Source organism: Dromiciops gliroides, chromosome 1, assembly GCF_019393635.1.
Source record: "Dromiciops gliroides isolate mDroGli1 chromosome 1, mDroGli1.pri, whole genome shotgun sequence".
NCBI lineage: Eukaryota > Metazoa > Chordata > Mammalia > Microbiotheria > Microbiotheriidae > Dromiciops > Dromiciops gliroides.
This window is the reverse complement of record NC_057861.1, coordinates 45,399,594-45,412,488: the sequence shown is the minus strand read 5'-3', so window position 1 is coordinate 45,412,488 and position 12,895 is coordinate 45,399,594. Positions and strand designations below refer to the sequence as shown.

Below are 12,895 nucleotides of genomic sequence, written 5' to 3'. Positions count from 1 at the left end.
AGCCCACCTTTCCTGCCTGATTTCACATTACTTCCTCTCATACAGTCCAGTCCCTTCCAAGCTGGCTGACTTGCTGGTCCCTGGAGTTAGCCTTCCATCATCAGCAAGTGGAAAGGGCTTTCCATTGTACTGTGATAATTACATCTGTTAAGGAGGAATGAAACTAGCCTCTCATAGCCATGGCTAACTGTGTGAATTACACCGGGTTTGCTACTGAGCACCTTGGGAAAATGGTCCCTGAGTATCTATCTCCCTGAACTGGAGGGTGGTATTCACTTGTTGGGTAATATCCACCATCTTGCATTTACACAAGTTTGTGGGCCCTTGTCCTTTGTACTTCTTAGACTCCTTCCAGGCTCACCTCTTGTGTTTCAGACAATTAGGCAACCCTGTCTGGAGTTGGGAAGACCTGAGTTCAGAGTTGGCCTTGGACACTTACCAGCTGTGTGACCTTGGGCCAGTCATTTCACCTCCTGTTTGCCTCATCTGTAACATGAAAATAATAAGGATCACTAAGCATCAAATGAAATAATAATGGTAAAGTGCCCGGCACACAATAAGCTCTATCCTTGTGCTTTCTTTGTCCTCAACTTGTATTTTTTTTAATATCCACTTACATATTTATTAACTTCCTGCCACCCCCATGTATCTCCATCTTGACATACAGTAGGTGCTTAATACATGCTAGTTGGTAGAGGCATCCTGCCATAATAGACCACCTCTCGGGGAGATTACTCTGAGTCGGGAAGGCCCAGAGCCAAGTCCCACCCAACGCAGCTCTCTAAGACTGTAAATAGCTGAACAGGTGCTGACCTGCATTAGGAAAGGTTGTTTCCCCCCCAGGAGTTCCCTATACCAATGAAATCGTAGGTCCGGTTTGTCGGATTGGATTTGGGAGACCGGCAAAGGAAGGAGTTGTAACACTGAGGGTCGGGTAGCCTGGCATAGGCCAGTAGAGGCAGGGCAGCGTTTGGAGGTCGGGGACCTGGCTTCATATCATGGCCTCAGATTCTTCATCTATAAAAAGAGGAGCTCGGCCCATATGGCCCCCGAGGCCCCTTCTGCTCTAAATAAATGCACGACCCGATCAGCTCCCGCCCTTCTCTTCTTGCCTGGCCCCTGAATCAGACCTTTCACCTCCCCCTTTCACCTCCGCTTCGTCCCTTGAAGACTGGTGGATTTGAATTCAGCTCCTCGTACGGGTTACAAATGCTATTAGTTAGGACTACCCTTTAGGGGCGCGGTAGAAAACCCTAGTCTGGCAGAGGAGGAATCGCGACCCTGGGAGTCAGCGCCCGGGCCGGGGACTTGAACCCAGGTCGGCTGCTCCCTGGGCCAGCGCTCGCTGGGCTGCCTCTTGTGTGTGGGCGGCACCTACGGGACTCGGGCGCCAGGTGCTCTAGACTGCGTCTTCAGCGTCCCCTGATAGGAGGTGCGATCGTCTGCTTTGGGGTGGACCCTGGGAGGGCGACCCCTCCCGAAGGGGGCAGTGGTGAGGTCTGCGCGCCTGGGGCGGGCAGCGGATGCCCAGTGCACCCGGGCGGGCTCCCCGGGCCAGCCAGCTCGGCCAGCGCGGGGTTAAGCTGGGGCTGCTCCCTCCGCCCCGCGGGGCGCTCAGTGGCTCCGGGCTCCAGGCCCTGCTGGCATTGGCTCCGGGGGAGGGCGGTTCTCCGGCCAGCCGCCTTTCCCGGCCTGGATCTGGGAGGCTGCGGACGGGACGGAGCAGGCGAGCAGAGGAGGAGTGGAGAGGGGAGGAGACGTGAGGGGAGGGGAGAGAAGAGTAGAGAAGAGAGCAGGGCTAACTAACGCAGCTCAGCCTCTGGGACAGCGGTGTTAGGGGGAGGCTCTGGTTACAGCCCGAGCCCGGGCCCCAGCGCCAGCGCCCCAGCCAGCCTCTCTGCCCCTTCTGTGCCCTCCTGGGTGGGAAGAGGAGTAGGACCTTTCTCCTCGATTTCTGGCCCTGCTCCTGTCTCGTCGCCCCTGCTCTGTGCTGGCTGTTTGGGTCCCTTGCTTATCATTTAGCGAGGGCCTGAGTGTGCATGCTCGGGATAGGACCTTGGCTATGGGGCGACAAGATCAGATGCACATCCCCTGTCCCCAATTCCAAATACAGAGTGAGAGGAACCAGGTCCTGTTCAGGGGATGGCATGGAACCTAAGTTGGAAAAGAGAAACTCATGCAGGACTTTGAAGTCCCGTGTGTTCACCTCTCTTTCCTAATCCCTCAAACGACGCCAAGCCAAGCTTTTTTCCTTCCCACCTTCTCCCTTCTTTCTCTTTCCCTCCCAGGCCTCTTACTCCCTTCTCCTTCCTTTCTTCTTCATTCTTCTCTTCCTTTTCATGTCTCTTCTTGGGATCATAGATTAAGATCTGGAAGGGACCTCAGAGACTATTCCAAATTTCATAGATGACGAGGCCCAGCCAGGTCAAGTGAACTTGCACGATGGCTCTTGGCAGCCAGTGGGATCTAGCCAAGGTGGCATAGGGCGATTCAACTTCGCTGCTGCCTCCCTTTTCCTCCTCTCACCTCCAAGCTCCTGTTTCAACAGCCTCAGTGTACTCTGCCTTTGATTACCACAAAAAGGTGAATGAGGGGCAGCTAGGTGGCGCAGTGGATAGAGCACCGGCCCTGGAGTCAGGAGTTCAAATCCAGCCTCAGACACTTAACACTTACTAGCTGTGTGACCCTGGTCAAGTCACTTAACCCCAATTGCCTCACTTAAAAAAAAAAAAAAAAAGGTTGAATGAAGCTCTCAGTGAATCTTTGGAAAGATAACAGAATCAGAGGAGAGATTAAAGACCATAGAGGCCAACCTTCTTGATTTAAGGAGGGAGAAACTGAGTTCTGAAGAGGGAAAGGGAGAGGTAGAATCGATATGTCTTTTAACCCTCCTGGCAAAATTTCTTCCCACTTTGCTCCTGAACTTCCTACAACAAACCCCAAACAAACAAAAAAATCATTGGTCAGGTTTTTTAAAAAGTTATTTTCTGCCTTTGTGTGTGTGTGTGTGTGTGTGAGAGACAATTGGAGTTAAGTGACTTGCTCAGGGTCACACAGCTAGTAAGTGTTAAGTGTCTGAGGCTGGATTTGAACTCAGGTCCTCCTAAATCCAGGGCTGGTGCTTTATCCACTGCTCCACCTAGCTGGCCCAATAAAATATGGAACGATTCACGAATTTGGGTGTCATCCTTGTGCAGGGGCCATGCTAATCTCTGTATCATTCCAATTTTAGTATATGTGCTGCCGAAGCAAGCACTATTTTCTGCTTTTTTTTAAAAAAAAGAAAACATTTTTTAAGCTATTAAATTTTGCTGATCAAGATTTGGGTCATTCCCTTGGTTATTGCGATGAGTTCGCTTCCTTATTTGTGGTGAACCTTTTCTAACTGAAATTTACACTGTCCACCTGTCCCCCTCCCATCAGTGCCCACCCCAACCTAAATTCAGAAAAGGGTTTTACAAAGGCCATCAGCAAAGAATTCCCTGCCAGTAGTTATGGATTGGGTTTTAGGGGACCTGGTTTCTAGTCTTAGATCTGCCAATTACTGACAAGTGACCTTGGGCAAATCCCTTTCTTTTTCTGAGTCTCACTTTGCCCCTCTGTAAAATAAGGGCATTGGGGGGCAGCTAGGTGGTGCAGTGGATAGAGCACCCACCCTGGAGTCGGGAGGACCTGAGTTCAAATCTGGCCTCAGACCCTTGACACTTACCAGCTGTGTGACTTTGGGCAAGTCACTTAACCCCAATTGCCTCACTAAAAAAAAATAATAATAAAAATAAGGGCATTGGACTAGAACCTTTCTAAGTTCCCTTCCTCCTCTGCCTTCCTTTCTGAGTACTGGGCTTCTGCAGGATGAGGAATGATAAATGTAATTGTCCATTTTCTCGGTTTTAGAAGAACATGAAATCGTTCTTTCTACTCCATCCTCCCCAAAGTAAAATATTTTAGGAACTTATGAAACTCCAACATTTAAATAGAAGATCTCAGTTTCATCTTCTATGGAAAGAGGGCTGTGTGTGTGTGATTGTTCTCAAAATTACTTTGTATATATTTTGGATTAAATTATATATGGCACTTTTTAAGTGCTTGTTCAATTATTGTTGTTGTTTTGGTTTTTTTTCGGGGCAATGAGGGTTAAGTGACTTGCCCAGGGTCACACAGCTAATAATCGTCAATTGTCTGAGGTCAAATTTGAACTCAGGTCCTCCTGAATCCAGGGCCAGTGCCTTATCCCCTGTGCCAAATAGCCGCCCCCTGCTTGTTCAATTGAATCCCAGCTCAGAGTCCTGGGATCCTACTCTGAGGGAAGGGGGGGGGGGAGGCGGATCTTAACTGTTTTTCGAAAACAAGTTGGTTATTTGGTGAGACTCTGGAGCCATTTTGGTCTATTAGTTAAATATTTAGTTCTACATTTTTCAAAAGCAACTCTTTGCTGCAGACCAGTGTGGCTCCCATGTTTACATATTTGGGATGTGAGCTGTGAATACTGAAATATTCTAATTAAGAAATTTTTGAGAGGAAACCCCCCCTACCCCATTATTATTTTTGGATAACTCAAATGTTGAGGTGTTTTTATGCTTTTGTTCACCCTACATCTCTTGTATGTAAAGTGGGAATGATAAGGCTGCACTACCAATATCACAGGGTAGTGATAAGGAAGACACTTTGTAGTCAGCTCAGTTGATAAACATTTATTTAGTGCCTGCCTATGGTGTCCCAGGCTGTGGACTACTGGTTGGCAATAAAAAGAAAGGTAAAAGACAATCACTGCTCTCCAGAAGCTCCCAGTATCATGGCAGAGATAACACCCAAACAGCTACATATAAACAAGCTACAAACAAGATAAATTGGGAATGATGGAGAAGAGGGGAGGCACCAGAATTAAGAGAATGTGAAAGACTTCTTGCAGTTACTATTAGGATATCTATATTCTTTCATCTTTGGGGGGGGGTTGTGGCGCAATGACAGTTAAGTGACTTGCCTAGGGTCACACAGCTAGTGTCAAATGTCTGAGGCCGGATTTGAACTCAGGTCCTCCTGAATCCAGGGCCAATGCTTTATCCACTTCACCACCTAGCTGCCCTCCATTCTTTCACCTTAAGAGTCAGTTCCTGGAGCAGCAGGTTCTGAAAGGGATAAGGGCCAGCCTGAATCTACCTCCTGCAAAGGAGCCCGTGGCTGAGTCTACATGGCTGACTTGAGATGCATGGGTTGATGGAGGGGAGATGAGTTGAGCTGGCCAAGCTGTGGTGGAGCTCCAGTTACCTTAGGGTAAGAAGTCTGTGTGGGGTCTTGGTAAAAGCTCCCCTCGCCAATGGCACATTTCTTTCTTTCTTCCTCTTTTCCTTCCTTCCTTCCTTGCTTCCTTTCTAAATTTGGGTTAAATGACTTGCCCAGGATCACACAGCTAGTAACTCAAGTGTCTGAAGTGGAATTTGAACTCGGGTCCTCCTGACTCTAGGACCAGTGCTCCATCCACTAGGCCACCTAGCTGCCCCAGCAATTCGATTCTTAGAAGGGATAGCCGACAACCCAATGAGTTAAAAGGACAGTGTTGGCCTTAAAGTCAAGAGACATGGGTTCACACCCTGGCCCCAGCACATAGCACCTGTGTGACCTTGGCCAAGTCCCTTCCCCTCCTCAGAGTTATGGTTTCCTCTTCTATAAAATGGAAGTCTTTTTATTTATTTATTGGTGAGGCAATTGGGGTTAAGTGACTTGCCCAGGGTCACACAGCTAGTAAGTGTTAAGTGTCTGAGGCCAAATTAGAACTCAGGTCTGCCTGACTCCAGGGCTGGTACTCTATCCACTGTGCCACCTAGCTGCCCCTAAAATGGAAGTCTTATTGTGAGGTATGACCCAACTCATGGGGTTGGTTGTACAATTCATTGAGTATTATATGCCCAATGTGTGTGGAACCTGGTGATAGAAGCTGGGGGATAGAAACACAAAAAGAATCCTCAAGGAACGGCTATCGTGAGTTGTTAGATACAAAAGAGAATCCTAGCTCCGGAGCTGGAAGGCACCTCGAAAGCCATCCAGTCCAACCTTCTGATTTACAGATGAGGAAACAGAGGCACAGGGGAGTTTAGAGACTTGCTCTAGGTCCCACAGGTGGGAAACACTAAACGTAGAATTTGAACCCAGATCTTCTGACTCTGGAAGGCAGGATGCTTCTCTTTCCACTCCATTCCTCACACCTTCAGATACAATTCGAGGAGGGAAAGATCATTAAACGTTGGGGATCAAGGAAGGTTTCATGGAGGAGGTGGCACGTGAAGGTGAGAGCTGAAGGAAAAAGTGGATGCTGACGGACAAAGATCCATAGGGAGGCCTGGTATGAGGCACAGCGTGTGCAAATGTATGGAGACAGGCAGAGATGGGTGTGGAGCATAGTAGGGGAAGAGCCACTGTACTCAAACGTAGACCACATGCGAAGGGTAGGACCAAGGTCCTTTGCGGTCCTATTCTTAAAAGACTTTGAATGCCAGGTTGAGGACGTTGGGTTTGGGGGTTTGTTTTTTTAATCTGGAGGCATAGGGAGCCCCCGAAGGTCTTTGAGCAAGGGAGTGATGTGGTCTGAGAGGTGCATCAGTAAGGTAGCTGGGTGAAGGACTCATTTGAGAAGGGAGAGCCCAGGAAATAAGGTCAATTAGTTAAAAGACGAGGTGAGCACCTGAATGAAGTAGGGCCATGGCCGAAGCAGAAAGAAGGGGAAGGGTGTTGTGTAGAGCCTACAAGGCTTGACAGGTGATCGGGCTAGGTTGAGGAAGAAAGGACTTTGCCAGGCTTGTAACGCTATAGAAATGGGAGTGGCCCCGAGTCCGATCAGCTTAGGGGGAGGGGAGGAGGGGCCGACGCCTGGCTGGGGGCCAACCCGGAGTAGTCACTAAGTCTTGTGGTAATTTTGTAACTTTGCCCTTTATGTTGTTATTTTAAACCTGTCTGTTTCCCTCTAGCTACGGCAATTAAGAACAAAACAAAGCAGAACCGAACAAACAAACAAAAAGCTCTAACCTCCTGAGGGCTGAGAGACATCAAGGGAGGGGGAAAGCAGAAATTCTGAGAAAACTGGGGAAGCCGGGAGCTGCCTTGGTGCTGCGGCACGAGGACAGCCAAGCCCTGGGGCCAGGGGAGAAGGCGTGAAGGTGGGGCCCGGGAACCTCCCACTAGGAGGCCCCATGGGGACACCAACAATTTCTTCCCATCCCACGGGATCATTGCATCATAGGATCTAGAAGAGACCTCAGAAGGCATCTAGCCCAACCTTCTCTTTTTACAGGTGGGGAAACTGAGGCTCGGAGAGGGAAGGTGACCGTCCCAACAGTTATTAAGTGCTTTTGATGTGCCTGGCATGGCCGAGAGCTTTTAAGTAGGAAGGAGAGTGTGTTCAGTCAGTTTTGTTTTTGTTTGTTTTTCCGGTTGCGTCGGACACTTTGTGACGACAGGTGGGGTTTTCTTGGCAAATACAACTTCATGCGTTTAAGATTTTTTTTCTTCTTTTTTTTTTCTTCATGCCCTTAAAAACACGGTTTTATAATCTTCACTGGACTACAACAGTTTGCCATTTCCATCTCCAGCTCATTTTACAGGTAAGGAGACAGAGTCAAGTGATTTGTCCAGCGTCACACAGTTTAAGTAAGCGTCTGAGGCTGGATTTGAACTCTTAAAGATGAGTCGTCCTAACTCCAGGCCTGACTCTCTTTGCACTATAGCGCCACCTAGCTGCCCTAAGTAGTAGAACTGGGATTCAAACCCAGGTCCACCGAAGCTAATCAAACAACATTATGTTCCAGGCACTGTGCCAATCACTGGTGGTTAAAACAAAACAAAACAAAAACAAAAACAAAACAAGACAGCCCCACCCCTCAAGGAGTTTCCAATCTAAAGGGAGAGACAACATGCAAGTAGATATATACAAAACAAGGATAAATAGGAGATAGTTAACTGAGGGAAAGCACTGGAGGAGGTGAAATTTTATTTGGGACTTAAAGGAAGCCAGGGAGGGCAGTAACCAACCAAATCCAGAGCTATATCTAGGCAGCAGGGTATAGTGGTTAGAGGCTAACTGGAGCTGGAGGCAGGAGGACTGGGTTCAAATCCTGTCTCTGACACTTTCTAGCTGTATGCCTTGGTTTCTTCACGTGTGAAATGGTAGTCAAAATATTGCTAGGTCAAAAGTTCTTCCCCTTTTTTGTGTCCTAGACCCCTGGGCTGACAGTCTAGTAGTGAAGTCTATAAAACCATGTTTTTAAACGCATGAACAAAAATACACAGGACCATAAAAGGAAACCAATTATATTGAAATAAAGCTGTATTTTCCCTCCAGTCCAAGAACACAGAACACTTTTGAGACAGCAGGGTGGCTCAGTGCATAAAGCACTGGACTTGAAATCAGGAGGGCCTGATTTTAAATCCTGCCTCATACCCTTTGACTGTGTGGCTCTGGTCAAGTCACTTAACCTTGGTGTGCCTCAGTTTCCACATCTGTAAAATAGGGATACTGATAGAGCCCCTACCACCCACCCCACCTGTTGTGAAGATCAAATGAGATATTTGTAAAGCACTTAGCGCAACAGCTGGCACATAGTAGGCTCTTAATAAAATCCTTCCCTTTTCCTTTCTCCCTCCCTCCCCTCAGCCCTGCCATATTGGATTTGAGGAATGAATTCTCTGGTGTTCTTGGTGCCCTGCCCGGCCCTTTGTTCACAGTGACTACCCCATAACTGTTTGTGGAGTGGGAGTGCATCCAGCACATCCGTTGTTGTTTGGTTTTTGCTAGTGAGGGAAGCAGCCTTGAGGGGCTCCCAGTGACATTGACTAAACACCTGCTACTTGGAGAATTTGAAACTTGCCTGAGCTCACTGGGAGTGTCAGTGACTTGCCCAGGGTCACTTGGGCTTTCTGTATGTGTGCAGCTCCCCCATCTCCTGTGCTTCTCCTGGGTATTTCATGTGCCACAATTGCCAGGTGGTGAAGTCTGGCAGCCAGAAATTAGAATTCCTGTATAAGACACTGTGCTCCAATTCCATTCAAACCTAGTCCAGTTCTAGAAACTTCATTCTTTTTTAATTACAATTTTTTGTTTGTTTAAATTTCTTTCTTAAATTCTGCTTTTCCAATGAATGAAAATACAACTTTTTTTCTCTTCCTCCTTCTCCCTATCCCCTTCATTTCCATTGCGGGGAGGGGAAAGGGGCAAGGGGCAAGGCAATAGATGCTCATTAAGGACTTACTTGTTTTTTAGTGAGGCAATTGGGGTTAAGTGACTTGCCCAGGGTCACACAGCTAGTAAGTGTTAAGTATCTGAGGTCAGATTTGAACTCAGGTCCTCCTGACTCCAGGGCCGGTGCTCCATCCACTTCGCCACCTAGCTGCCCCTAGGAGGTTACATTCTAATGGGGGAAAGCAGGCACGTGGAAGAGAGGTGGAGAGTGGAAGGGGGGGGGAGAAGAAAACACCCCCAGGGAACATGGTGGGTATGTGACTCCTGAGAGTCACATCTGGGAGGGGATTGAAGCATGACCAGCCTCAGCCTGGCCCCAGAACGAGGCCCCAGATGGAACTGGCCAATGGGAGGCGGCTGGCATTGGCTGGCATTGGGGGGGATATTCCAGGGTGAGAACCTTTGTTACAACTCCCGCATCAGCAAGTCCAAATAAAACAGTTTGGTCTTCTCTGAATCCATCATTCTCTGTTAGGAGGTCAATAGCATGTTTCATCCTGGGAGCTTTGGGATCCTGATTGGTCCTCGTATCGATTCAGGTTCTTACGTCTTTGGGAGTTGTACTCAATAATATTGTTATTGAAATATAACCTCCCTTCTACTAGACTGCGGTAGCCATTGAATTCCTAGAGCAGAGGATGACTTTCTTTTTTTGTCTCTGTAAGCCCTGGCACCCCTCACGGCGCCTGGCACATTATGGGCATTTATGAAGTGGTTATTGATTGATAGCGAGGGGAGAGAGCGTGGATTCCAATTTTATTGGTGAAGGAAACCTTTCATGTCAGAAATAAGAGAGTTGCTGGGGCCTGAGAGAATCTGAGATCAGTGCTGGTGGTCCTGAAGCTGGTGGGCGTTGGAGCCAAGCGTTCCAGGCACCAAGCCTAGTCCTGGAAACCCCGCCATCTCTAAACAATGAGCAGACATATAAATCACCTAGCCTAGCCGGGTTGGAGGAGACAGAGAAATAGAAGACTCACCAGGGGGATCCCAACAGGGTAGAAGATGCCACACACTCTCAGACTGTGGCCCTTCAGGCTGGTAACTCGAGTCACTGAACTCCAGGGGTTTCCTGTGTGTTTGGACCAACCATGTAGACACTGAAAATCCTCCCGGGGGAATCTGACAGGCCTGAGGGTCCCCTTCTCCAAGTGTGCCAACAGAATCCCAAGAAGAGTCCTTCTGGGCACTTGGGCACACAGGCCAGAGTTATGTGGTCCACTGGACTCATGGTCAGGTCTGGCTCCTCCCACACTTCCTAGCTTGTGGTCATGGGCAGATCCCTTCTCTAAGCCCCAGCTATCTTTGTTCCACAGATGAGTATTTTACTATATGCCCTGATTACCCCTTCCCTGGGTTGTCATGAAGACAAGACTTGGTAAAATCTTGGTAGAGCCAATAGGCAACTAAATGGTGCAGTGGATAGAGCCAGACCTGGAAATGAGGAAGACCCAAATTCCAATTCAGCCTGCTGGCTGTGTGACCCTGGGCAAGCTGCTTAAACTGCCTGCCTCGGTTTCCCCATATGTAAAATGGGGATAAAAATGGCACTATCTAACTTGCAAGGATAAAATGAGATATTTGTAAAGTGTTTTGCAAACCTTAAAAAATTACGTAAGTACAAGCTATGGTTATGCCATGATGATTATTGTTGTTTTTGTTTTGTGGGGCAATGGGGGTTAAGTGACTTGCCCAGGGCTCACAGCTAGTAAGTATCAAGTGTCTGAGGCTGGATTTGAACTCAGGTACTCCTGAATCCAGGGCCAGTGCTTTATCCACTGTGCCACCTAGCCGCCCCTGCCATGATGATTATTAATAATAAATATTAAAATGCTGTTAAAATGGAAACATGATTGCTGCTATTATATCTTATCTCCCTTAATCCTCTAAGCAGCCCTGGGAGGGAGGCAAAGCAGAAGTTCTTTTCACATTTTAGAACTGAGAAAATCAAGGCCCAGGGACAGGAAGCACTTTGCCCCCAGCCCTGCCCAGTAGGTGGTGAGTATCAGGCTGAGATCAGAAGCCAGCCTTCCTGCCCTGCCCCCACCCACCCACCCACCCACCCCAGTCAGGAGTCCTGTCCACCCCAATCACCACCATACAGCCTGGGTTTTTCTGGGCAGCAAACACGGACCCTTGATTTGACAGCTGTCCGAAGGCCTCCTTTTATGGAGGTCACCGTGGTTTATTGGGGGTTGAGTTTTAAATGAATCCTGGGCAGGCAGAAGCATTGGTGCAGCTAGGGGCTGGCGTGGGGGCAGATAGAATGTCTCTGCAAAGAAGGAGCTCCCTTAATTGGTAACAAACGTGCCCCCTTGGATCCTAGAAAGTCTGGAACCGAAAAAAGGGACCAATCAAAGAGGAAAGCAAGGTCTCTCCATGGTGACCCAGGGCTTGTGCTCTGTCACCAAAGAAGGGATGGGTTTTTTCCTCTCAAGGAAGACTCAGGCAGGCATTTTCCACAGGAGCAGGCTCTGACTGGCCCCAAAGGTCCTAATGAAGGGACGTTGTGGCAGGTAGGGAATGGCAATATGGACCATAGGAAGAGTACCAACTCTGATATTTGAGGATCTGGGTTCAAATTCTGACCCTTCCTCTTATTTTCATGTGATTTGGGTCAAGTTAGTGACCTAACAGCCCCCCCAGGCCTCAGTTTCCTCATCTGTAAAATGAGAGGGTTGAACTAAATAACCTCCCAGTTCCCTTTCAGCTCAAGGTCAATGATTCTATGATCTAAAAGGCCTTTGCCCAGTGGCAGAAACAGAAATTAATTTGTCTGGAGGGGAAAAGGTTTTTTTATCTTCTTATAACTACTTTCCATCTACTTTGTCAACATCTCTTGCTTTCTCTCTACTCAGCTGGCCTCTTACCTTTGTTCAGGCCCTCATCATTTCTCACTTGGAGTATTGTAGTGACTAACGAGTCTCATTTTCTAGGCTGTCCCTTCTCTAATCCATCCTCCACATAGCTGCCAAAAAGCACAGGCCTGCCTGTGTCTCTCCTCCACTGAAAATCATCAGTGGCTCCCTATTGTCTCTACTGTAATTGACAAAAATCATTTTGTCTTTAAAACCTTCCATAGTCTGGCTTCCATCTCCTATTTATATTATTCTCCCTCATACACACACATTCTGTTCAATTCTAGTCCAGTTGGCCGGCTAACTGTTCTCAGCACCCAAGCATTTGTGACTTTGCCACAAGGCCCTTCCCCCATATCTTGAATATATCCCCTCCTTGCCTAGCTTTCTCCAAAACCCAGCCCAGGCACCACCTGCTTCATGATCCTTTCTGGGTCTCTAACCCTTCCCCACCTCCTCCTATGAGGTTACTTGTAATACTCTGAATGCACCTTGCATTCATTTTTGTCCCTAGTGGTTTTCTCTGATACAATGTTGTGCTCCTTGAAATCAGAGACTTTCATTGTCTTTGTATCCTCAGCACTTAGCATGGTGCCTGATGCATGGTAGGCGTTTGGGAAAATGCTTGTTGAATTGAAGGTAGCTGAATTGAAAACCCACGGGGTGGATGTATTGGACCCTTTCTGTTGAGTCTGGTCTTTGCCCTAGCAAAAGGACCAGGGGGGGGCGGAGGAGGGGGGAGGGAGAGAGACAGAGACAGAGAATACTTCCCTGTTGGAAAAACAGCCCGACTCTTGCACAATAAAGGGTTTTC

The 12,895-nt window shown here is 48.1% G+C and overlaps 1 protein-coding gene and 1 non-coding gene across 3 annotated transcripts in view; one reads left to right on the top strand and one right to left on the bottom strand.

Annotated features, from left to right (window-relative positions):
• The window catches only part of INSR (insulin receptor), a 155,280-nt gene that overhangs the window by 82,792 nt on the left and 59,593 nt on the right, over positions 1-12,895 (top strand). The gene's annotated exons all lie outside the window — the stretch shown is intronic.
• Positions 3,153-3,256, bottom strand: LOC122737535. Its single transcript, XR_006354366.1, has one exon. It is a non-coding gene; the product is annotated as a U6 spliceosomal RNA (small nuclear RNA).